The sequence below is a fragment of the Salvelinus sp. IW2-2015 genome, linkage group LG2, assembly GCF_002910315.2.
Source record: "Salvelinus sp. IW2-2015 linkage group LG2, ASM291031v2, whole genome shotgun sequence".
Taxonomy (NCBI): Eukaryota; Metazoa; Chordata; class Actinopteri; order Salmoniformes; family Salmonidae; genus Salvelinus; species Salvelinus sp. IW2-2015.
In genome coordinates, this window is record NC_036839.1 from 12,754,426 (window position 1) to 12,780,050 (window position 25,625).

The 25,625-nt window shown below is 40.7% G+C and overlaps 1 protein-coding gene and 1 pseudogene across 9 annotated transcripts in view; one reads left to right on the top strand and one right to left on the bottom strand.

Annotated features, from left to right (window-relative positions):
- Nucleotides 1-2,216, bottom strand: part of LOC139029422 (coiled-coil domain-containing protein 148-like) — a 51,285-nt pseudogene extending 49,069 nt beyond the window's left edge.
- Nucleotides 2,217-6,457: 4,241 nt separating this feature from the next.
- The window catches only part of LOC111974551 (plakophilin-4-like), a 119,701-nt gene continuing 100,533 nt past the window's right edge, over nt 6,458-25,625 (top strand). For 5 of the 9 annotated variants that reach the window (XM_024002364.2, XM_024002372.1, XM_024002392.2 and 2 more), the window contains exon 1: nt 6,459-6,642. The gene's annotated coding sequence lies outside the window, so the exon portion shown is untranslated. Of the gene's footprint in view, nt 6,643-25,625 lie in introns of all 9 variants that reach the window. The other 4 variants (XM_024002337.2, XM_024002382.2, XM_024002356.2 and 1 more) reach the window with 1 other exon arrangement.

The window sequence follows — 25,625 nt, forward strand, 5'->3', positions numbered from 1 at the left end:
AAAAAGGGCTGCCTAAGTATGATCCCCAATCAGAGACAACGATAGACAGCTGCCTCTGATTGGGAACCATACTCGGCCAACAAAGAAATATAAACATAGATTTCCCACCTTAGTCACACCCTGACCTACCAAATAGAGAATTTAAAGGGTCTCTAAGGTCAGGGCGTGACAAATATTGCTGAACTGAAACAGTTGTGTAAAGAGGAATGGTCCAATTCTTCCTGACTCTTGTGCAGGTCTAATCCGCAACTACAGAAAAGCCCTGACCTCAATCCTATAGAAAATTTGTGGGTAGAACTGAAAAAGCATGTGCGAGCAAGGAGGCCTACAAACCTGACTCCGTTACACCAGCTCTGTCAGGAGGAAAGGGCCAAAATTCACCCAACTTAATGTGGGAAGCTTGTGGAAGGCTACCCGACACGTTTGACCCAAGTTAAACAATTTAAAGGCATTGCTACCAAATACTAATTGAGTGTATGTAAACTTCTGACCCACTAGGAATGTGATGAAAGAAATTAGAGTTGAAATAAATAATTCTCTCTACTATTATTCTGACATTTCACATTCTTAAAATAAAGTGGTGATCCTAAGTGATTTAAAAATAGGGAATTTTTACTTGGATTAAATGTCAGGAATTGTGAAAAACTGAGTTTAAATCTGTTTGGCTAAGGTGTATGTAAACTTCCTACTTCAAATTTATGAATTAAAGTTTATAAGGAAGGTGCACACAGGTTGAAACTTTTTCTTTAGGTGACAGACAGTGACACACTCAATATCGCCTTGCAAACTCTTGCCTGCATCTTGATGATCTACGGTGTAATCATTAGTCTAACAGTCGCAAACGAGAGTTCCTTTTGGAGAAATCCAGGTATGTTTATCCCCGTTTCGTTCGTGTTGGCTTCTGTTTAAGAAACGTTTTACAACAGAACCGGCGGAATGAATACACCCCTGATCACACATAAACACAGTTCACATTCATACCAGTCACGTTGTATTCCTTTATAAAAAAAATGATTTTTACATTTTTTACTTTACCCCTTTTTCTCCCTGTAACGCTCTGGGCGTAGTGGGTGCGAAGTCAGGCGCAGGAAGCAGAGAGTACAGGGTAGTGCTATTTATTGCACACACGGCGAACATAAGCCACCCCACGAAACACAAGGCGCACACAAAACAAATGCCCCAAACACGGGGACTCAAACAGTCCGGAGAAAAACCCATGAACGAAACACGTCAACATCGAACGTGCTCAGAGCAACACAAAACAATCCCGCACAAAGAGCAGGCGGGCCTACTGGCTAACATAGCCCGACTAATCAGCCTACACACAAAACAGGTGAAACCAATAAACAGAAAGGGGAAAAAAGGGATCAGTGGCAGCTAGTAGGCCGGTGACAACGACCGCCGAGCGCCACCCGAACAGGAAGGGGAGCCACCTTCGGTAGGAGTCGTGTCACTCCCCAATTGGTAGCTAAAGTTTTGTCTCATCGCTGCAACTCCCGTATCAACTCGGGAGAGGCGAAGGTCGAGAGCCCTGCATCCTCCGAAACACGACCCAACCAAGCCGCACTGCTTCTTGACACAATGCCCGCTTAACCCAGAAGCCAGCCACACCAATGTGTCGGAGGAAACATCGTACACCTGGCGACCGTGTCAGCGTATATGCACCCGGCCCACCACAGAAGTCACTAGAGCGCAATGGGACAAGATCATCCCTGCCGGCCAAACCCTCCCAATAACCCAGACAATGCTGGGACAATTGTGCGCCGCCCCAACTAGGATCTCTAGTGGCACAGCTAGCACTGCGATGTAGTGCCTTAGACCACGGCGCCACTCGGGAGGCCTCCACGTTGTATTCCTTCTCGCGTTTATGCGCTCTCCTCCTCTCAACTTTTTCCTTCGCTTGTGGACTCCAATGCACAACACATCAGCAGTATGTGACCAGCCGAAAAAACCTTTCCAAGCCAAACCATATCAAAACCCCTACACACAGCCCACATCGTTGTCACCATTTTTGCTAAAGTAATGTCATAGTTAACATAGCTAATAGAACTATCATGTTAGTAAACCCGCTACAAACACGCAGTAACGTTACAGTGTACAGTCAGTAAAAGTTAAATAAGCAGTTTAGCAGTTACACTGGCGGACCTCGGTGGCAATGAATTTGTAAAACCAAAAGCTTACCTTGACTTGGAAGAGTTTCCCTTGTTGTGTTGCATAGTCATAGCCAGCTAGCTGACAAAGCATCCCTTTGTTTGAGCTGGGTGTTTGAGTAGTGTAAATTAGCTAGCTAGCTACATTTGCTAGCTCAGTAAGTGAAAGTGAAAAAAATGACAAAATATAGCTCTCTTGCTTCTCCTTCATTTTTTAAGCATTTAATTTATTTAACTATTCTTTCTCTCTCTTTGAGTCAACTACTGACTACATTATATGCACTGCAGTGCTAGTTTGCTGTAGCTTATGCTTTCAGTACTAGATTAATTCTCTGATCCTTTGATTGGGTGGACAAAATGTCAGTTCATGCTGCAAGAGCTGTGATAGGTTGGAGGACATCCTCCAGAAGTTGCCATAATTACTGTGTACGTCTATGGAAGGGGGTGAGAACCATGAGCCTCCTAGGTTTTGAATTGAAGCCATTGTACCCAGAGGAGGATGGAAGTTAGCTGTCCTCCGGCTACACCATGGTGCTCTCTACAGAGTGCTGTTAAGGCTACTGTAGACCTCATTGCAAAACAATGTGTTTTTAATAAATTATTTGGTGACGTAAATATATTTAATAAAGATTTAAAAAGTAAAAAAGGATAACCTTTTAAATGTTTTACTATTTTATTTGTATGAAATTCAGTGAGGAGGATGGTCCTCCCCTTCCTCTTCTGAGGCGCCTCCACTGGTACGACTGTTTTGTTCTGTTCGCATTAATTTATTTGCAATAACAGTGTTGGTATTCTAAGCCAAACTGCTTTTCAGTATTTTTTTTTGCATGCATGAATAACTAGGCTACTACTTTCAGCATTGAGTTTGCATTATTTTGGTAAGACAGCTGTGTGTACGGCTGCATTCACATAGGCTGTTTGTGTCATGTTTTGTCATTGATCATCATGTCTTGTCCCTGTGCTTCCCTCTGCTGGTCTTATTAGGTTCTTTCCCTCTTTCTATCCCTCTCTCTCCCCCCTCCCTCTCTCCCTCTCTCGCTCTCTCTCTCTATCGTTCCGTTCCTGCTCCCAGCTGTTTCTCATTCTCCTAACTACCTCATTTACTCTTTCACACCTGTCCCCTATTTTGCCCTCTGATTAGAGTCCCTATTTCTCCCTCTGTTTTCCGCTTCTGTCCTTGTCGGATCCTTGTTTGATGTTTGCTGTTCTGTGTCCTTGTTCCGCCCTGTCGTGTTTTTGCCTTCTTCAGATGCTGCGTGTGAGCAGGTGTCTATGTCAGCTACGGCCTGTGCCTTCCCGAAGCGACCTGCAGTCTGTGGTCGCGTCTCCAGTCGTTCCTCTCTACTGACGAGAGGATTTCAGTTTCCTGTTTTGGATTTACCTATGATAATATCCAGGAGAATCATTGTTTGTTTAAGACTGGAATAAAGACTCTGTTTCTATTAAGTCGCTTTTGGGTCCTCATTCACCAGCATAACAGTTTGTATGTAATATGTTAATTACCCTATCTAACTTGTAGCTTATGTTCACTACGAAAATGGCCTTGCTTTAGTGTGTATAGGGCGTTGTCCTTTGTGCTGATACAGCGCAGCGGTGATTGGCAGACTCAATAGCCTTGGTTTTCCTAATGACTGCCTCGCCTGGTTCACCAACTACTTTGCAGACAGAGTTCAGGGTGTCAAATCGGAGGGCATGTTGTCCGGACCACAGGGTTCAATTCTCGGGCCGACTCTTTTCTCTGTATATATCAATGATGTCGCTCTTGCTGTGGGCGATTCCCTGATCCACCTCTACGCAGACGACACCATTCTGTATACTTCTTGCCCTTCCTTGGACATTGTGCTAGATCACTGAAGTTGGATACTTTTATTTCCCTCACCAACTTTAAACATCAACTATCTGAGCAGCTAACCGATCGCTGCAGCTGTACATAGTCCATCTGTAAATAGCCCACCCAATCTACCTACCTCATCCCCATGCTGTTTTTATTTTATTTACTTTTCTGCTCTTTTGCACACCAGTATCTCTACTTGCACATCATCATCTGCTCATTTATCACTCCAGTGTTAATCTGCTAAATTGTAATTATTCGCTCCTATGGCCTATTTATTGCCTACCTCCTCATGCCTTTTGCACACACTGTATATAGACTTTCTTTTTTCTACTGTGTCATTGACTTGTTTATTGTGTTATTGGCTTGTTTATTGTTTACTCCATGTGTAACTCTGTGTTGTTGTCTGTGTCACACTGCTTTGCTTTATCTTGGCCAGGTCGCAGTTGCAAATGAGAACTTGTTCTCAACTAGCCTACCTGGTTAAATAAAGGTGAAATTAAAATTAAAATTAAAATTGGTGCGAAATTTGTAGCCTTCCCGCCAATTTAAACAGCCCCCTATATAACTTTATCCTGGTGCCGGTTCTGGGTGTTAATTAGTAGGCTGATACCCCATTTTATGGACCCAAGATCCCTATGTAAGAATGTACATTGCAATTTGAATGTTCAATATACATAGTAGTATGGCAATTATGAAGTCTAATACATCCACAGTGCAATTTCAACTGATTTGTCCTATTTTGCCAAATTAACTAATTATTGTTTTTTAAAAAATTATATAACAACTTTGCAAACTTTTTAAGCATTATATTGTCCAAATATTGCATTTTTACACTATTTGTATCCGTTTGCATCAGTGTCAATACGGGACTTTTATTTTGAAGGCAAACCGCAAACGCTACTATTGTGACTAATCGTTATTGTGGTTAGCTTAGGTGGCTCTGGCAGTGCTTGGAGCTGCTGAAAACGACTCATCTGCAGATTACTTGCTTTTCTATATGGAACACAGGAGGATGGTGGCACCTTATGGGGAGGACGAGATCGTGGTAATTGCTGTAGTGTAGTGGAATCAGTGTTATGGTATCAAATACATCAAACACATGTGTTCTTTTGACCATCTTAATATTTTATTTTTATTGGCCAGTCTGAGATATGGCTTTTTCTTTGCAACTCTGCCTAGAAGGCCAGCATCCCTGAGTCAACTCTTCACTGTTAATGTTGAGACTGGTGTTTTGCAGGTACTATTTAATGAAGCTGCCAGTTGAGGACTTGTGAGGCTTCTCTTTCTCAAACTAGACACTTTAATGTACTTGTCCTCTTGCTCAGTCCTCTGGCCTCCCTCAGCCAGTTTGTGCTGTTCTGTGAAAGGAGTAGTACACAGCGTTCTACCAGATCTTCAGTTTCTTGGCAATTTCTCTCATGGAATAGCCTTCATTTCTCAGAACAAGAATAGACTAATGAGTTACAGAAGAATGTCCTTTGTTTCTGGCCATTTTGAGCCTGTAATCGAACCCCCAAAATGCTGATGCTCCAGATACTCAACTAGTCTAAAGAAGGCCAGTTTTATTGCTTCTTTAATCAGCACAACAGTTTTCAGCCGTGCTAACGTAATTGCGAAAGGCTTTTCTAATGACCAATTAACCTTTTAAAATGATCAACTTGGAATAGCTAACACACCGTGCCATTGGAACACAGGTTGCTGATAATGATGATGCTGATAACACAGGTTGCTGATAACACAGGTTGCTGGTAATGGGCCTCTGTACGCCTATGTAGATATTCCATTAAAAATCTGCCATTTCCAGCTACAATAGTTATTTACAACATTAACAATGTCTACACTGTATTTCTGATCAATTTGATGTTATTTTAATGGACAAAAAAATGTGCTTTTCTTTCAAAAACAAGGACATATCTAAGTAACCCAAACTTTTGAACAGTAGTGTATGTGCTGTTCTACCCCCAGCAGCCTCATGTGGAGTAGGCAATATTTATTATTAGGCCAACTCCTGAACAAGATAAATGTATGTTTTACACCGCTGTATAGGCTACTGTATGAATCAATTTATGCGTAACTTTGGGTGGATATGACACAAAACAGACTACCCTACATAAAGGTCAGTGGAGGCTGGTGGGAGTAGCTATAGGAGGACAGGTTCATTGTAAGCATGTGGTTTCCATATGTTTGTTGTGTTTGATACAGTTCCTTGTATTGCATTCCAACCATTACAACGTCCTCCTGTAGCTCCTCCCACTAGCCTCCACTGATAAAGGTGCAGAAAGGGACTGACAATGGTAAACAATTTACTAAATGATTATGGTATCCTGCTTAACAAAATGTGTAACCAAGGAAACTGTTTTTCCCTTACCATTGGTTTATTCAACCAAGCGAGTCTCCAGTGAAACGCCCTCTTTTACAAACTAGACCCAATGAGTACTGAAACTGCAAACCTACAGCGAGGTGACGTCATGCATACTCGTATTCCTTTGGCGTGGAAGTGGAGAGGGAAGAAGGGATCTTGTTCTTGACTATGGAGGCGAGTTACACTGCATGGGACTAGGTGCGGACTTGTAGAGGTGCTACTTCCATGCTGATTAAGTTACATGTTCCAATGTGGATCCACGCCAAAACACAGCGATCACAATAATACTCCTTAAGGTACAGGCTCGTTTTCATTCATTCTGAAAGCATGGAGAAAATCTGTAAAAAAAAAACATCTGCAGGCTGAAGGTCTGCACTAGACAAGCTACTATTTAAGTCCTAAATTCATTTTTTTTTTTTACTATACAAACAGTGCAGCATGTGTTTATGTCCTGCTTTTGCCATAGCCTATACATAGCAAGCAAGGACCTTAATGCAAACTAATCTTTCTCTTGTGACTGATTCACTACCACGCACACCTCTGAGGGTCATTCACTGGGTATTGAGTGTGCCCCTTGATACATTGTAGCCGAAACTTTTGATTTGTCCATTATTGTATCTTGTGGACGGTACATGAAGTGTTACTTTTTGTAGGATTTATGACTCAGGTCGAAATGCACCCGTAGAAAATGAATAGGCAGGTGATTTTAGTTTGTGGGAATCTGAGGAATGCGAGGATTAGGGGCGGAGATTCATGCTCTTCACTTCTTAATTTTTTCACGTTTATTTAGGTTTATACTCACGACTGTACTCAAGCCTCTTACCTGGTCTAACAGTCACTATATTTGCCATTGGCGTTGATGCTTATTTTTCCCATTCTCAAATTACGTAGCCAGATGAAAATGTTGTACAGTTCTGCACCAATTTCGAACCAAAACGACCTTTTTTTGGTCACGCTAGAGAGTGACTCCCGTCCCTTAAATGTCGCTTAATTTAAGTTATAGGCCTAATAGTTGTAGACCGATCTAACATTGATACAATGTATTTGAGATTGACAATACTTGTGCTTTTATCGTCCGGTTAACAGTTTCGTGTTTTAATATCAGCTAGTATAAAGAAGAAAAAAATCAAAAAAGCTAGACTACTTCACGTGTCCCATAGCCGTTTTCTGGATTCATGCAAATCAAGGCAAACCACGTTTGAGCAGATTGATACTAGGCAACTCGACAGAAGAGTAAAGTCGTGTCAGTCTGAAGGCCGTGTGAACGGTTATTTAACATCAGTAGCCTATTAAAGTGTAAGGAACAAGGCAAGGTTTAAGTGTGCCTTTTCTTTTCCCAAGCGCGCACTATTGCCTAGATGTCTCGGTGGAATCACCGAGTCCTACTCAGGATAGATAGCAGGAAAACGGTTCCCTACAATTGCGATGCCAAGCTAGCCTACTCGATCTCTTTTGAAGGCTCCACGTTTTCTTTTCATTAGTTTATTTAAAATGAACCAATAGCAGTGTTCACAAATATCTGAACTAAATCCTCCATAGGAATGAGGGACGGCAGCCCACAACGTTTAGAGAGAAAATGCTTTCATTATCAATATCACTGATGTTGATATTTCAAATAACTCAAACCATATAGGAGTAGCCTGCTGTGCCATCATCATACTTTGTCGTTCACAAGACCGGTATATCCTTACACCGCTGCCTTGCATTGGAAGTCCTTTACAAGGACATATGCACTATGCAGAAATAGATTTGCATATGTGACTGAGACCAGTACAACTGCCTCTGGACACTTGTATATGATTAGAACATATTCTTACATCTCACAACATGTACATGAAGGCATCGAAAAGGAATTTCCTTGGTTGTCACTGCATAGGTTTGGGAAACACTGCATAGGTTTTGTGTTTGGGCTATTTGTTATGGAGATTTGATGGACAGCTGTATCAAATAGTTATTTGTTCAGTTCTGCCATTTATCAAATCACTTCAGGTCCAGTTGGTGACCTCTGCACTCTTTGGGGTGCAGCACTGTGTTCAAAATAACCCTTTGGTTATTCTAAGGAATTGTTTCTCACTGTGGTCCTCTTCCAATCCTTCTCCATGTTTCCTCTTCTGTTGAAAAGTATTATGTATGTTTGCCTGGTCATCTATTGGTGTCAATGATAATAGAATTGAACATGGCATTGATGTAGCATACTATAATATCATCAGCAACATAAATATCAGGAACATCTCTAGTCTCCAAACCTGGGTCTATTTGCTTTTAGAGGCTAGCTCTCGACATACCTAGCCCTAAACTGTACAGTAGCTGACTAGGTGGTGGAGGTGATATTTGAGGTCACAATTGTGCAACTATACTCTGAGTTCAGTGTGCTCGTGCCCCCCCCCCCCCCCCCCCCCCCCGCGCCCCCCCCCCCCCCCCCCCAGATGCACTATGCAATGCTCCTCGTGATTCAACATACCCAAGCCACAGTCCCAACAGCTGACATCTATTGAAGGAATTCACTTAATCTAAAAACATGAAGATTTCTCATGAGGTATTGCAGCAAAGGCTCCAGATAAAACCCTTTTGTGCAAGTGTTCTGGTATGGAGAATGTAGTTTTGCTCTTGCAGTGCATAAATGGTGAGGAGTTTTTTGTTTTTGTGTGGTTTTGCTCCTTCGTGGCACAATGGGAGACAATCACAAAATGTCTTATTGGAGTCCATAGGAGATGGTGCAAATCTTGTTTGAATAGTCTGACCCCATGAGAGTTTCTGCCCCACACTCTGCTCCTTATCTGGGTATAGTTGCAATCAATTAATGCACTGTACTCCTATGTTGTTGTCAGAGCTTTTTGGCTGCAGATGAAGGCTGCTTTGCTTGCGTGGTGTGTTGGGAACAAATGCTGCTGTTCTAGTCTGAGTCTGCACAAACACAGCCAACTTCTGTCTTAAATGGCACCCTATTCCCTTAGTACACAACTTTTGACCAGAGCCTTATGGGCCCTGGCCAAAAGTGGAGCACTATATAGGGAATAGGGCGCCATTTGGAACTCAACCCTGCGTACTGCCTGCGAAAGACCATTTTTTTAAATCTCTGTTTTGGTGCAATTATTTTGAACCCATGCTCATGTCAGATTCTGTTTAACAGGAGCTGACATCAGGCAGATGAATAGTTCAGCTGTTCTTAGACGCCCCTTCTTGATAAGTCATTCTCTATTGCTGCTCAGACAGACAGTGGCACTGCAAAGCTCAGCTCACTCTGCTACATATCTAGGGCCCTATAAAATCAGTTAACGAAATTCGGGATTTTTTATTTATTTTTTCTCAGTTTTAGTTTTTCCAGATTTTCACTCTCAATTAACATTGTTTTGGACTTAGAACCACCAATTGATGTTTTCTAAGTCCGCAACAATGGTAAACCACTTCACGAGACAATTTGAGGTCTGGGAAAAATTGAAGAAGTTTAGATTTTTGGGTGCAGTTACCCTTTTAATGCAAGTGTGCACCAGGAAGAGACCATTATTTGGGTAAGTGCTGTAGCACTCATGTGATTGCAGAGTTTGCAAAACAAATGGCCACTGGATTAATGCAAATAACATAGTCAAAAGTCATGCGGTATATGTAGGTATTAGGGTGGCTTTTGGGATGCTTCCTCCATTACTTTACTGCCTCTGTGGCTCAGTGGCTGGTCTCATCACTGAATCACAATATCCATTAAAAGACTGGGTATCCATCAAGAGCTGCTATTACCCTTCTGCTTTAGGATCCCTCTTTTTCTTTCCATCCCACATTTGCACGGTGTGGTCTAAAGATTGTTAGCCTACTCCTTGAGGACGACCACAAGTCGTAGACTAGAGAAATTCCACGTTGAGCCTGTAATATCGATCCCTGTTTTATCACATGGGAGACAGACTTTTCTGGGCATAGACGGAACTGTGAGCAGAACACATATTAACCGGTGACCTTGTCAACAGAGTGAGAAGAGACAAACCAACACATGAACGTTTGAACTGCATGACCCAACTAAACTGGATAGTATTTTAATAAATACCAGGCATATTGCTGAATCTAGGCTAGTGCCCTATTAGATTTAATGCTAGCATTCATGAGTTGTACTGTATATAAAAATCAAGGTAATTAAAGGATCATGTTCCACATGCAGTGTGCAGTTCTTCTACTATGGGCTGTGTCGGTTGTGGTACAGTGAAATGATTTGGTGAGGCCTGTGCGCCTGCCTGCCGCTCTGCTGATCTTACTGGATATATAGATAAATTCCTGAAAGAACTCCAGATTTCATGCTTTGGTTGGATCCTGGGTGGCTGAAGATAATGAACACAAAGCATGTCAGCGCTTTGAGAGATTAGGCACACAGTAGATTTTTGTCCAGTGAAATAGCCGTCCATAGTCCTGGCACATTGAGTAAGAAAGACCAGCGGCTCTCCACTCTCCAGCCTTGTGCTTGCTATGTGGAGTGGATAGCAGTGAATGGGAAAGAGCCATTTTAATTTCAGTGTGAATTGCTCCAGATGTGTCTCACTCGCTAGAAGAGAGTATTTTCTTTTAACTCCTAATCCTACCTGCAGTTTTACCTCAACGGGGAAGAGCAGGATGGCATATTGTTGAATATTTCAAAGACAAAGTGCTTGTTACTGTATCACTCCGGGGTGCCCGCTCTCTTGTTACGAGAGGCAGAAGCCTGAAGGGGACAGGCCGTCTCCCTGCTGAGCACATTTGCCTAACAAACAAGGCCTCCAGAGAATTCCGCAGCAGTCTGAGCATTGGATGACTTAACATAACCTGGCATGACTCCGTGTGATGAATGGACAATTGTTAATCCTAATGTCAAATCGCCGTAAGTAATACACATTCAGCTGTGTCCAAAATGGCCAGTGGTTTTGTTGTTTTGTCGGTATAGATGTTTTCCTTCTTCGAGAACCCTATAGTTAGATGTATCACCTAGCCTCACTATTCAGTGGTGCGCTGACTCTTTGTGAAATACTACTCGCTGGTTCTGGTGAAATACTACACGTGTCGTATCGGTTGTCGTCCCAGAGTGGTGTGCAGGCACGCTTGGGTGGCGGATTTGGTTTGAGGTAGCCTTGCTTTGTCATACGCCAAAATCACATCGTTATCACGCCTTCCAATTTTTTTGGTATTTATTGAAACTGAAAGTGGTGAAGTTCCGCTGGGAAAGTCAAACGTCACAACACGTTCTAAACTGCTCTGGTGACAAACACACTTTTTGCCTCCGTACGTCCACATGGCTGCTTGGCTGCGCTTTGCTACCACCGTAAATATCTTGAAGATTATTTTGTTATTGTAAGGACCCAAACAATGGAGGCAGTTGGAGAACCTATTCAAGTAAGTAAATAGATTTAGAAAATGTTCGATGTATTACAGTTTACCGGACATTATGAAAAGATTATCTTGTTCCAGTCCGTAGAGGAGAGAAACCGAGGACAGAGATAATAGCAACATAATATCCAGTGCTGTCTAATTTAATTATAATGAAGCCTGTTTCTTTTTGATGTATTCTGTCCTCAGATGTGGAAAGCTGTGAAAGCCTGTGTTTTGTAGATGAAGATGGAGGTCCCAAGAGACTAATGGCGTATTTCCATACAGGATTTACCCCAGTATTTTACTCAAAAGGCTCAGACTTTTCTGTTTCCATCTACACGGGCCGTCACCTGTTTCTCACTGGGCCGTGGCTCCGGCGGGCCTGCTCTCACTTGGGGCCAAAGCCAGGCCACTGGTACTTTTCATCTGGAATTTCTATAGCAATGGCGAACTGTGAACTTTAACACCTTCTCACAAAGCAACTATATATAAAATGGAGAACACCAGCGTATTCGTGAGAGTCCTTAGTGTTGCTATTAGTTTTGTAGGCCAAACCSTTCGGAGACTACAGACGTTTTTTTGAAAATACKMTTTTTTTTTTGGTGATGTCTCATGSCATGACAAACACCGCTGCAACCCGGCTACCTTCCACTGCAGATGCGGAAGGCCGACAGAGGCGGATGCGGTGGATTGAGATGCAGCCCGTGCAACAACAAAAAAGATATCTCTAGCTTATCCTAACGGTTTTGATGGGGATTTTTTATATATTTTTTTAGGACACTTCAATTGACACAAAGAGAGGAAAGGGTGCTGTTTTCTGTTCTCAAGTGAACATTTCATTTTTGTCTAGTTGTAAAATATCCAATCTGTTTTATTTGATTGTCACTCTGTCTCAGTATATCAGCTATCTTAATCCATTTGGTAGCTTATCATATGGCATGCATCGCCAATGCAGCCATAGGCCTACAGTATGATGGGATTACTGGCTTTATGGGCATCTGTCATCTGAAGCAGAGAATAGCTGAAGTCACACATTGTTTACAAGTTGAGCTATATGTTCTCAAGTTGAAATGATACCAGTAGGCAATGTATGAGGCTAACCATATAACACATTTTGTACATTCCTTTTATGTGCTGGTATAGAGTACCAGTCAGAAGTTTGGACACACCTACTCATTCAAGGGTTTCTCATTATGTGTGCTCTTTTTTTTTTTTTACATTGTTGAATAAGAGTGAAGACACAAACTATGAAATAACACATATGGAATCATGTAGTAACCAAAGAAGTGTTAAACAAATCAAAATATATTTTACATTCTTCAAAGTAGCCACTCTTTGCCTTGACWGCTTTGCACAAGCTTGGCATTCTCGCAACCAGCTTCATGAGGTAGTCACCTGGAATGCATTTCAAGTTACAGATGTGCCTTAAGTTAATTTGTGGAATTTCTTTCCTTAATGCGTTTGAGCCAATCAGTTGTGACAAGGTAGTGGTGGTATACAGAAGATAAAACCCTGTTTGGTAAAAGACCAAGTCGATATTATGGCAAGAACAGCTCAAATAAGCAAAGAGAAACGACAMTCCATCATTACTTTAAGACATGAAGGTCAGTCAATACGGAACATTTCAAGAACTTTGAAAGTTTCTTCAAGTGCAGTTGCAAAACTATCAAGCGCTATGATGAAACTAGCTCCCATGAGTACCGCCACAGAAAAGGAAGGCCCAGAGTTACCTCTGCTGCAYAGGATAAGTTCATTAGAGTTACCAGCCTCAGATTGCAACCCAAATAATTGCTTCAGAGTTCAAGTGACAGACACATCTCAACATCAACTGTTCAGAGGAGACTGGGTGAATCAGGCCTTCATGGCTGAATTGCTGCAAAGAAACTACTACTTAAGGACACCAAGAAGAGACTTGCTTTGGCCAAGAAACAAGAGCAATGGACATTGGACTGGTGTAAATCTGTCCTTTTTTGGTCTGTCCAAATGTCAGATTTTTGGTTTCAACCGCCATGTCTTTGTGAGACGCATAGTAGMTGAACGGATGATCTCCGCATGTGTGGTTCCCACTGTGAAGCATGGAGGTGGTGGTGTGGGGATGCTTTGCTGGTGACCCTGTTGGTGATTTATTTTGAATTCAAGGCACACTTAACCAGCATGGCTACCACAGCATTATGCAGCGATACGCCATCCCAGCTGGTTTGCTTTTAGTGGGACTATCAATTGTTTTTCAACATGACCCAAAACACACCTCCAGGCTGTGTAAGGGCTATTTGACCAAGGAGAGTGATGCAGTGCTGCATCAGATGACCTGGCCTCCACAATCACCCAACCTCAATTCAATTGAGATGGTTTGGGATGAGTTGGCCTGCTGAGTGAAGGAAAAGCAGCCAACAAACCCTCACCATATGTGGGAACTCCTTCAAGACTTTTGGAAAAGCATTCCTCATGAAGCTGGTTGTGAGACTGCCTTGATGACAGCTTTGCACACTTTGGCAAAGGGTGGCTACTTTGAAGAATCTCAAATATAAAATATTTTGATTTGTTTAAAACATGATTCCATATGTTTTGATGTCTTCACTATTACTCTACAATGTAGAAAATAGTCAAAATAAAGAAAAACCCTTGAATGAGTAGGTGTGTCATTTTGACTGGTACTGTATATAAAATTGTTTAGTGCAAATCCAACCCTTGTAATTTAGGTACAGCATGAAAATAAGGAGATGACAATTAGGTTAAAGGAGATTAGCATTACAGTTAACATATGAGTTCCCATAGTAGATAGTCCAGGGGTTACCCTACGAAGTCCGGAGCCTGCTGGTTTTCTGTTCTTCCTGACAATTGCATCCACCTGCTGTCCCAGATCTAAATCGGTCCCTGATTAGAGGGGAACAATGTGGGGGGYAAGCAGTGGAACTGGCTTCGAGGTTCAGATTTGAGTTTGATGGAGATAGTTGCTCTATCACTGACCCTGGATGAGCTAGATACATATTATTGACCGAAAAGAGTAAAGGTCAATAATATGTGACCAGATTCAGGAAACTAGGCGTATGTCGCAAGACWAAGGAGATGATTGTGGACTACAGGAAAAAGAGGACCGAGCACGCCCCCATTCTCATTGACGGGGCTGTGGTGGAGTAGGTTGAGAGCTTCAAGTTCCTTGGTGTCCACATCACTAACAAACTAACATGATTCAAGCACATCAAGACAGTCGTGAAGAGGGCACAACAAATCCTATTCCTCCTCAGGAGACTGAAAAGATTTGGCATGGGTCCTCACATCCTCAATGTTCTACAGCTGCACCATCGAGAGCATCCTGGTTGCATCACTGCCTGGCATGGCAACTGCTCGGCCTCCGATCGCAAGTCACTACAGAGGGTAGTGCGTACGGCCCAGTACATCACTGGGGCCAAGCTTCCTGCCATCCAGGACCTCTATACCAGGCGGTGTCAGAGGAAGGCCCTAAAATTGTCAGACTCCAGCCACCCTAGTCATAGACTGTTTTCTCTGCTACCGCACGGCAAGCGATACCGGAGCATCAAGTCTAGGTCCAATAGGCTTCTAAATAGCTTATACCCCCAAGCCATAAGACTCCTGAACATCWAGTCAAATGGCTACCCAGACTATTTGCATTGCCCCACTCTCCCCCTCTTTTACACCGCTGCTATTCTCTGTTATCTATGCATAGTCACTTTAATAACTCTACCTACATGTAGATATTACCTCATCTAACCGGTGTCCCCGCACATTGACTCTGTACCGGTACCCCCGTGTATATTGTCTCGCTATTGTTAATTTACTGCTGCTCTTTAATTACTTTTATTTTATTTACTTTTATTTCTTATCTGTATATATTTTTTAAACTGCATTGTTGGTTAGGGGCTCATAAGTAAGCATTTCACTGTAAGGTCTACTACACCTGTTGTATTCGGCGCATGTGACTAATAACATTTTATTTTGAAGCCACGGCTTCACCGGAGAGCCGTTTTGAACGTAAAAAACAAGTTCAAAGAAATGCCTTCTCAAATGTGAACTTTCATGTGCCTTAATATCAAACTTGTATGCCGTCTGTAAATACGAATAAAGTTGTTAAATTACGAGCCTAGTTTGTTTAGCCACAGGCTAACGTTACTCTGTGGATTAGGATTTTAGTTCATTTTTAAAAATTTTGCTGCATAAGACCGAATCCAGGTGGTGAGTCACATGCTGTTTTTATAAAAATTTTGTTGCCTTTATAATCGTGAGAGAAATGTAACTATCTTGTAGCTTACAAGGTTAGATTACTTTTCTCAAAACGAACATCCATTGTGGCTAGCTATTTCTTGTCTTTCATGCTAGCCTGTACAGCAAAATATCACTCCAGAAAAAAAATCTAATTTTAAAATATTGATATGGCCAGCATTGTAAACCGTTAGGTTTAAGGTGATATAGGTTAGGTGATGGTTTGAGGTGATGGCATCTCCCCTATGTCAGGAACCTATATATTCTCCTCAAGCCATGTGGACTGATGTCGGAGGCTTATGCAGGCTGCGGAGGCTCCAAGTCTAAAACTGAAACAGTGTATAAGCCAACCTTAATACACAAGCCAACCTGCAGGATCCCTACGCCTCACCTGCTTCCATCGTGGCCATTCCAAAAGCAAATAAGAAGATTCACTTGTTAAATGTCAAGCAATTTCAAAGTGCTGTGTGTTTGATAATTAACTTCAGTGAAAGGGGTTGAGCCATTGAAACAGTTCCAGTACATGACATTTATATTGGCATTTCATCAGATGCTATTATGTACTTTTATTTTTATTTTTTACAGTGGTTGGTTTTAAGATCTAGTGTTCATGTTGAGCTAGAATACACCCATCAGAAGCTTGTAACTTGATAAAGACGTGTGGCTCACGGTCTTGATAAAGACGTGTGGCTCACGGTCTTGATAAAGTGATAAGATCAAAGCTGATGAATTTTGAGCCTTGAGCGTCGACAAATCAGACATTTCCACTGCACATTCTTCTCTCCAGGTTTTCCCTTTCCAGGACAAAGTTCTGACATGATCCTGGAAGCAGAGAACAGTCCCGAAATAACCTGCAATTTACTCCCTCTGTGTAATGTCAGAGAAAGTTGACAACTCAACTATGGCCACTATGCTAACAGCTATATACTGTATAATGTCAGGCTGTCGACCCATTAAAAGGGCAGATTTTCCACCAGTTTTACTATTGAATATATCACTGGCGAGAAGGGCCTCATATCAGCCCATTTCACTCCAACTGCTATGCCAAAACCTCTCTATTTGGATCATGTAGTTAAAGGGCCAGTGCAGTCTAAATGTGTTTTTTTCTCAGGTGTTTTATATCCTATTGTACAACAGCTGATAAACAGATTTTCTTTCTTTCTCAGTGTTATTTCCTGATAGTTGCTGGTTGAAATTACAATCTACACAGGATCTTCTAATCAGCAGGTTTTGTATGTGTGGAATTTCAGCTTGCCTGGTGACATCACCTGGTGGTAGATAAGTTAAAGGTCCAATGCAGCCATTTTATATCTCAATATCAAATCATTTCTGGGTAACAATTAAGTACCTTACTGTTCCTGTTTTTAAATTTAAAATGGTAAAAAAAAATAGCTTCTTAGTAAATGTCAATTTTCTCAAGCAAGAATTTTGCTAGGACTGTGAGTGAGGAGGGGAAAACTGAAAACTAGTTGTTATTGGCAGAGCGGTTTGGAGCTTTCGTTCTGTCACCAGGCAGTCCAAAACTCCATCTCACCAAACAGGCTGAAATTTCACTAAACACTACACTTAAACTAAAAGGGCATATCATAATTTAACCACTTTCACAGTATTATTCCAACCTCATAGTGTGGAAATAAATATATATATATATATATATAAAACCCACAGGAAAATCACGTTTTTGCTAGCACTGGTTCTTAATAGAGCAATAAGTTCCAAACCTGTCCGCTAATAACGGCTCATTTTGAGTTTTCCCCTTCCCACTCAAGCCTCTCCCAGACAGTCATAGCAAAATTCTTGCTTGGGAATTGTTTTTGTTGCAAAACAAAAAGCTATTTTTGTTTGTTTTTTGCCAATTTATTTAATAGAAAGCTATTACTAAGGTACTAAATTGTTACCCAGAAATGATTTAATATTGATATAAAAACAGCTGCATTGGGCCTTTTTTTWWACTCCCAGCTGCTCATACCTTCCTCACAGTTGTTGATATGACGAGCTAGTTTGACCTTCAGAAATGTCTTAATGTTTGGTATTCATGAAATGCAGTACATTGATAATACTTGAACAGTGATTTTAGGAAAGAGGAGCATCACGAGCTGTAGCACGATGAACGTGATGACACTGCACTTAGTGCTATTGCTCCCTCCAGACATGCATTGCAGTCCAACGCCTTTGATAAAAAGCACACATTCTACCTCAGAGCAGTAAAGTCATGCTTGGCCTACATGAATCATAACTGAGATTACAACTAAGGGGGAATTTATTTTACTAACCTGTTGGGTGTGATTTATGTTTCAGTTAAAAGCCCTTGTCATAGATCCCTCAACCCAGCTCTCTCCCACTCRTCCCAGTGCTCTATATCCCCATTCCTGTGGCTTTGCTTTATAAGCCATCTTGTGTTTCAAAGAGTTCATGTTTAAAAGTGCCATTAGTTAGGTCAAAATGTTCATAGACACATTTTAACAAAGTAGAGCGTGGTATTTAGCCGACTGGCCCCACCAAACTTTTTAAAGGGCAGCTGAAGGTGATTGGACMTTTTTTCCATTTTCCTCATGCTCATTTCCCTTTCTCTACGTGGCTCAATGCATGTTAGCGCCCCAGTTGCATACTGCATTTTGTTTCAGTTTTATTTGTTTTTGCTAAGCCCCCAAGGAAGACTCTAAATGGAATACATTGAGTTGGAACACATCAGCTTAGCTAACCTCATACACACCTTGTGCAGGTAAATGCATGCAGATACTGTGACAATCTCTACATTGTATTGTATGCCCCATCCCTAGGTTGGAAAGTAAATATCTACTTGGCCTTTTCTATTGTAAAGGCCTTTAAAACATTTTTTTTTATCTCCATACAGTTTTACCTGTCCTTGAAGACTTGACTCACAAAAATAGTTGAGCTGTTCCAYCTAAGCGTTCTGCTAGAATGAATGAGGATTTGAAAGAGAAGTTTACTTGTATAACAGACCGTGATCCATTGGCTTTTATTGTGCAGGATTCTCTGAGATGTTGGTGCTCAGCTTTGTAGCTTGCGGTTTAAGGTCAACGATACACCGCGGGGCAGTTACTTCACAGATTCAATGTGACAGGACGTTTGTTTGCACCAAAGCCAAAGAAGGGAAGGCAAATGTGACAAATGAAACGAGACCTTAGAATAAAATGATAAACTGATTTAGTTTGATTTCACAGGCTTAAGGTGAAAGGTGCTTCACTTTTTTTCATACTTACTATGACTTCATCTATTGCTCAGCACTCGGAAGTATTGCAGAAGCTTTCCAAGGAACTGGGATATAACAATTATGAAAGTTAAGCATTCTAAAATAGAGGAATAGTGCTTTTACAGCCAGGCCTGTTTTCATGGCTGTGTTGAAATACAGGACTGTAGAAGACGGGTGTTGTTGTCTGCCTAGACAAAGAGTGCAACGTCCCGATTTGAAACAGCCTGTACACTGAACACTGTGTGTGGAGGCCATGAGGCCATCTCACCTCCCACACTGTAGGTCAAGGACATCCGCAGACACGAGCGATAAGGTGGGGGGCCTGTTTTTTGAAGTGTTAATGAGCTGTAAAGCTATCGGCGCTACGCTAGCTGCACGCTAACTGGCCCTTAATGATTGACTCGCCTCAGACGGAACTCTTTTTTTCCCTCACGAGAAATGTACTTCATCCCCAATACCAAGGCTGTTATTAACATGCTTTTCATGCAGTTATCAGCAACAACCCCCTCATTTGAATGGACGGCAGCATGGTTCTCAGTGACCCCCTGCTCGCCACTCTCTAAAGCACTGAATATTTTAATAGGCAGCGTTAATGCAAATCAGTCGTCACGGGAGATTTACTCCTTCTGCATAAACCCGATCTTTTCGAGGATATACTGCTGGTAGTTTCTACTAAGGAATAGGTTGATGCCCTGTTCCTTTCCCAATAATCTCCTCCCATTGGTTATTGGGATGGGGTTTGTGTCTTTCCTCCATAGTGTCAACTTCTCTCCCATTTTTATGGTGGTTTGATCCTTTCCATATCAATGACTAAATGCGGTGTGTGTGCATTAATGATGGTAACACTTTTTACATTTAAGTAGTTTTCAAATCAAATTTTYTTAGTCACAGTTTTACACTTTTAGATTAAGTTGCTTTGTACCAGTGGTAGGCAACTAGATTAAGCCGCGGGACGGTTTTGTCCAAGCGAATGGCCGGAAAATAATTAAATAAATTGTATTTGGAAAATAACAATAATTTCATACCTTGATAACATTGAGACACGATCACATATGTCAATTTTCTTAATTTGTGGTAATACTTGGCAACAGATTTCCTAAAATTAAACTACTTTTTTAGCTTACTTCCTGGTGACAAAAACAAAACGCCTGTTGCCGACCACTACTTTACACAAGCTCCTTTAATCTTTATACATGTGTAATACTGTAATTACTACAGTAACAARGCTGTTMAATATTATTTGAGGAATTGCTTTGTAGTGGCATAGTAATGGAGTTGAGCGGTTTTCGCTGTTACACATTTGGAATAAGGAATCCCAATTCCTCTGGATTGTATGCCTCACAGATGGAACTGCCTTTAATATTTATAACATTGTTGTAACGATCGTCTGTGGTGGAAGAAGGATCGGACCAAAGCGCAGCGTGGTAAGTGTTCATGTCTTTTTAATAAACAAAACAGAACACTGGAACAAAACAATAAACGAAGTGAACGAACGAAWCAGTACCGTGTGGCGACAAACACTGACACGGAAACAAACACCCACAAACCAAAAGTGAAACCCAGGCTACCTAAGTATGATTCTCAATCAGGGACAACGATTGACAGCTGCCTCTGATTGAGAATCATACCAGGCCGAACACAAAACCCCAACATAGAAAAACACACACAGACTGCCCACCCCAACTCAACTCACGCCCTGACAATACTAAATAAAGACAAAACGTGACAATTGTGTTCAGCTGGTTACCTCTCAATCCCATTGCAGTTCATAGCTCCTTTTTATTGATGCCAATGGGTTAGGGTTAGACATTTACACATTTGCTATCACCAATGATAGATTTCTGTGTCAAAGGGAAACCTAAGCGATCCCATGCCTCTGTTTCCAAACTCAAGCGGAAGCTTGAATCTGCGTCCCACATGGCACCATATTCCCTATATTGTACACTACTTATAGGACTCTGGTAAAAAAAAAAAACGTTGCGCTGCATGAGGCAAATGGTCGTCACACCTAATACTGACTGGTTTTCTGATCCACGCCCCTACTTTTTTTGTTGTTGATATCTGTGACCAACAGATGCATATATGTGTTCCCAGGCATGTGAAATCTTTAGATTAGGGCCTAATGAATTTATTTCAATTGACTGAATTTCGTTTTCTTAACTGTAACTCAGTAAAATCTTTGAAATAGTTAAAAAATATATTTTTGTTCATAGGCAATAGGGTGCCATTTGGGACACGACCTGTGACTGTGATGCATGACAAATTGTATGTGGACGTTGACATGGAGGGAACATGACGGCAAGACAGCTAGCTCATAGAACAGGAACCCGGAGGACGGGAGTTGTGAGGGATGGCTGGCGGCCGGCACGGCTTTGCGTTAATACCACATGTCATTTTCTCATGGTGTTGTAGAGGGAACCTGACACAGCCCTACTGGGCACTCTGCCCACGGCTGGATGGCTGCTGGATGCTGGCCCTGTCAATACCAGTGATGGATCATYGCAGATAAACAAGGTTGATGTGATGTTGATACTTCACTGTGATCATATTAATCCGCCYCTATACACTCACAACATTCCACAATTGCATGTGTTCTTGCGTGAGTACACGCATAGTAAAGTGACAGGAATATCCCACAGAGGGAAGTGTGTGTGTGACTAATTGTTGCTGCTGTCATCCCCCTTAACTTCCCATCCGCTTTAATGAGCCTACAAGGATGCCCTATTGATGAATAGGCAGCCAGATAAGCTAATGCTGTTCTTCCCAGTGGTGTGATTTGATCATTTGTCAGAGGACCGTGAAGGCAGTTCATCAGCTGCTGTAATCGGTCTAAAACGGGGGAAGCAGCCGATGTGCTGTGCACGCTCGGTAATTCACTTCAGGCAGGATGCATTGTGGGAGCCAGATCATTGCCAATAGTAGGCCAATTGTTATGTTAATGCACTTTTAACATCCTATTTGATTCCAGTCATTTCGATCATCTTGGAATTTCTCACTGGTCCTTTCCAAAAAATCCTGCACACTTACAATGTTCACATTAAAATTTGATAACCACCTGAAATGGGAGAAATAAATCAACACCTATGAGTGTGAGGCAGAATGGAATGGAACATTGATTAAACTGAATTTATTTCCGCCTTTCCGGCTGAAAGAATGAATAACTTTCACCGCGGCTCTGATCACCATTTAATTTCCCTCCTTTATGAACCGCTGCGGCGGCMTGAGTGTTATTTCTGTTTTGGCTTTGTTTTGCTGCTGTATTTGCTTTAGCAAATGAGCCTGTCGTGTTCAGTCTCGTGGAGAAAATTGGAGCATTCATCTCGTATTCAGCTCTTCCAGGGGGAATCCTAAGTTGACTTCTGTGTTTTGTCCGTGTGTGACCAACGTTTCACTTCAGAGATTGAATCAACCCACAGAGCCAATGTAAAGGCCTTGATTCTCGAGGGTGTGCAGCAGACTCAATTTGATGCTCCAGTCCCCTTTTTTTAAGTCGTCAATTCTTTGGGCGTCATTTACATTCAGTCAGAGCGTAATTTATGCCCCCAGCCCCGCGCTATCACGGCATGTTATTGATGACGTGTGTTGAACAGCTGATTTTTAATCATTTGGATCAGTCTCTCAGTGAGGCTTGTGGCTGCGTCCCCAATGGCACCCGATGCACAAAAACAAAATAGGGTGCCATTTGGGATTCAAGCAGGGTGAATGAACAGAGCTGGAGGAAGTTCCTCAAAGAATGACCGCTCATAGTCTTCTGGTTGCACAATGTAGACCCCTTCAATTATTACACATGAAGTAATCTCCCTCTRGTCCACTTGCAATTGTGAGTCGCTTTGGTTTAATGCATTTCATTGGAAGAGGTCTATCTGGGTTATAAGTTGTGTGAATTTCCCTGGTGTGACTGTGTTTCTTGCCTTATTCCTGGTTTATATTGAGCCATGCCCTGTTCACACAAGCTCAGATTAGCCTGGAGTGATTTAGATGTTCCAACATTTTGTAGGATATGATTCAAGGACATCCGAGGCGGGCAGAACATCTAACATTCCTCCCACATTTCAAATCCCTCCTTTTAATCCCATATCACCACGTGAATAGGTAGGTTTTCTATCTACTTCTGGSTTATATAGTGTATACAGTAATACTGGATGGATCAGTGTGTGTGTTTTAAATTATATATATATTTTTTTAAATCTCCAGCATGGACTGGGATACATTCCTCCAGCTTTTGGGGTGTGTCACAGAGTAAAGCACTTTCAGCTTTTGAGCCCTTTCAGAAAGTAAAATGTTTAGGGGCTAATAGCCTTTTCTGTTCTGCTGTCAAAGAAGGCATAATGTATACAGTACCAGTCACAAGTTTGGACACACCTTCTCATTCAAGGTTTTTCTTTAATTTACTATTTTCTACATTGTAGAATAATAGTGAAGAGATCAAAACTAAGAAATAACACACATGGAATCATGTAGTAAAAAAAAAAAAAGGGTTTTTATATTTGAGATTCTTCAAAGTAGCCACCCTTTGTCTTGATGACCGCTTTGCACACTCTTGGCATTCTCTCAACCAGCTTCACCTAGAATGCTTTAACAACAGTCTTGAAGGAGTAATGCTGAGCACTTGTAGGCTGCTTTTCCTTCACTCTGCGGTCCAACTCATCCCAAACCATCTCAATCTGCAACTGGGTTGAGGTTGGGTGATTGTGGAGGCCAGGTCATCTGATGTAGCACTCCATCACTCTCCTTCTTGGTCAAATAGCCCTTACACAGCCTGGAGGTGTGTTTTGGGTCATTGTCCTTGTTGAAAAACAATGATAGTCCCACTATGCGCAAACCAGTTGAGATGGCGTATTGCTGCAGAATGCTGTGGTAGACATGCTGGTTAAGTGTGCCTTGAATTCTAAATAAATCAGATAATGACACCAGCAAAGCACCATCACACCACCTTCTCCATGCTTCATGGTGGGAACCACACATGCAGAGATAATCCGTTCACTACTATGCGTCTCACAAAGACACGGCGGTTGAAGTAAAAAATCTCAAATTTGGACTCATCAGACCAAAGGACGATTTCCACGGGTATAAATCCATTGCTCTTGTTTCTTGGCGCGGAGCAAGTCTCTTCTTCTTGTTGGTGTCCTTTAGAAGTGGTTTTTTGCAGCAATTCGACCATGAAGGCCTGATTCACACAGCTGGTTGAGAAAATGCCAAGAGTGTGCAAAGCTGTCAATCAAGGCAAAGAGTGGCTACTTTGAAAAATACAAAATATATTTTGATTTTGTTTTAACACTTTTATTTTAGTTTTTAGTTTTGTTACTACCTAATTCCATATGTGTTATTTCATAGTTTTTGATGTCTTCATCAAATGTCTTCATTAATTAAAAAATAAAGAAACCTTGAATGAGTAGGTTGTCAACTTTGACTGTGTGTAATATATGTATGTGTGTGTGTATATATATAATATATATATATATATATATATATATATATATAATAATATGTGTATGTGTATTATTTATGTAGTATGTGTAATATATGTATGTGTAATGTATGTGTATGTATGTATGTATGTATGTTGTGTATGTATATGTATATATATGTATATATATGTGTGTATGTGTGTGTATGTATGTATTATGTATGTAATATGTGTGTATGTGTGTGTATGTATGTATATATGTATGTATAATATGTGTGTATGTGGTGTGTATATATGTATATTATGTATATATATATGTATATATATAGTATGTGTGTTATATATATGTATGATGTGTGTGTGTGTGCTGTGTGTGTGCTGTGTGGTGTATGTAATGGATATTGCTAGTATGTATATTATTGTATATAGTATGTGTGTATGTGATGTGTAATGTATAATGTATGTATAATATATGCTATGCTGTATATATGTGTATTGTGTATATATATGTTGTGTTATATATAGCGTATATGTATGTTATGTATAGTAAATATGTAATGTATATTATATATGGATGTATGTATATGTAATATGTGTATGTATATGTATGTATGTGTAATATATATGTAATGTATATATATACGTATTATCGTATTGGTGTAATGGTAATATGTATATATGTGTACATATGTATGTGTGTGGTAATAAGTAATATGTATAGTAGTATGTATGTAAATATGTATATGTATATATGGTGTGTGTACACTCATGTGTGTGTAATAATGTGTTATTAATAATGTGGTTAGTGATATTATGTGTATATAATATACTATAATTGTATATATATAATACATATATAACATACACATATAATACATACAGCATATATATGTAGTGTATGTATTATAAATTACTGTATTATATTATATAAGATATTGTATGTATGTGTAATATATATACTATATTGTATGCTATACGTATGTATAGATAAATGTATGTATATATATACGTATATATAATGTAATAATTATATATATATATTAGTATTATATAAATATGATATATATATAGTTGTTATATATATGTATGTATAGTATATATATATATATATATATATATAT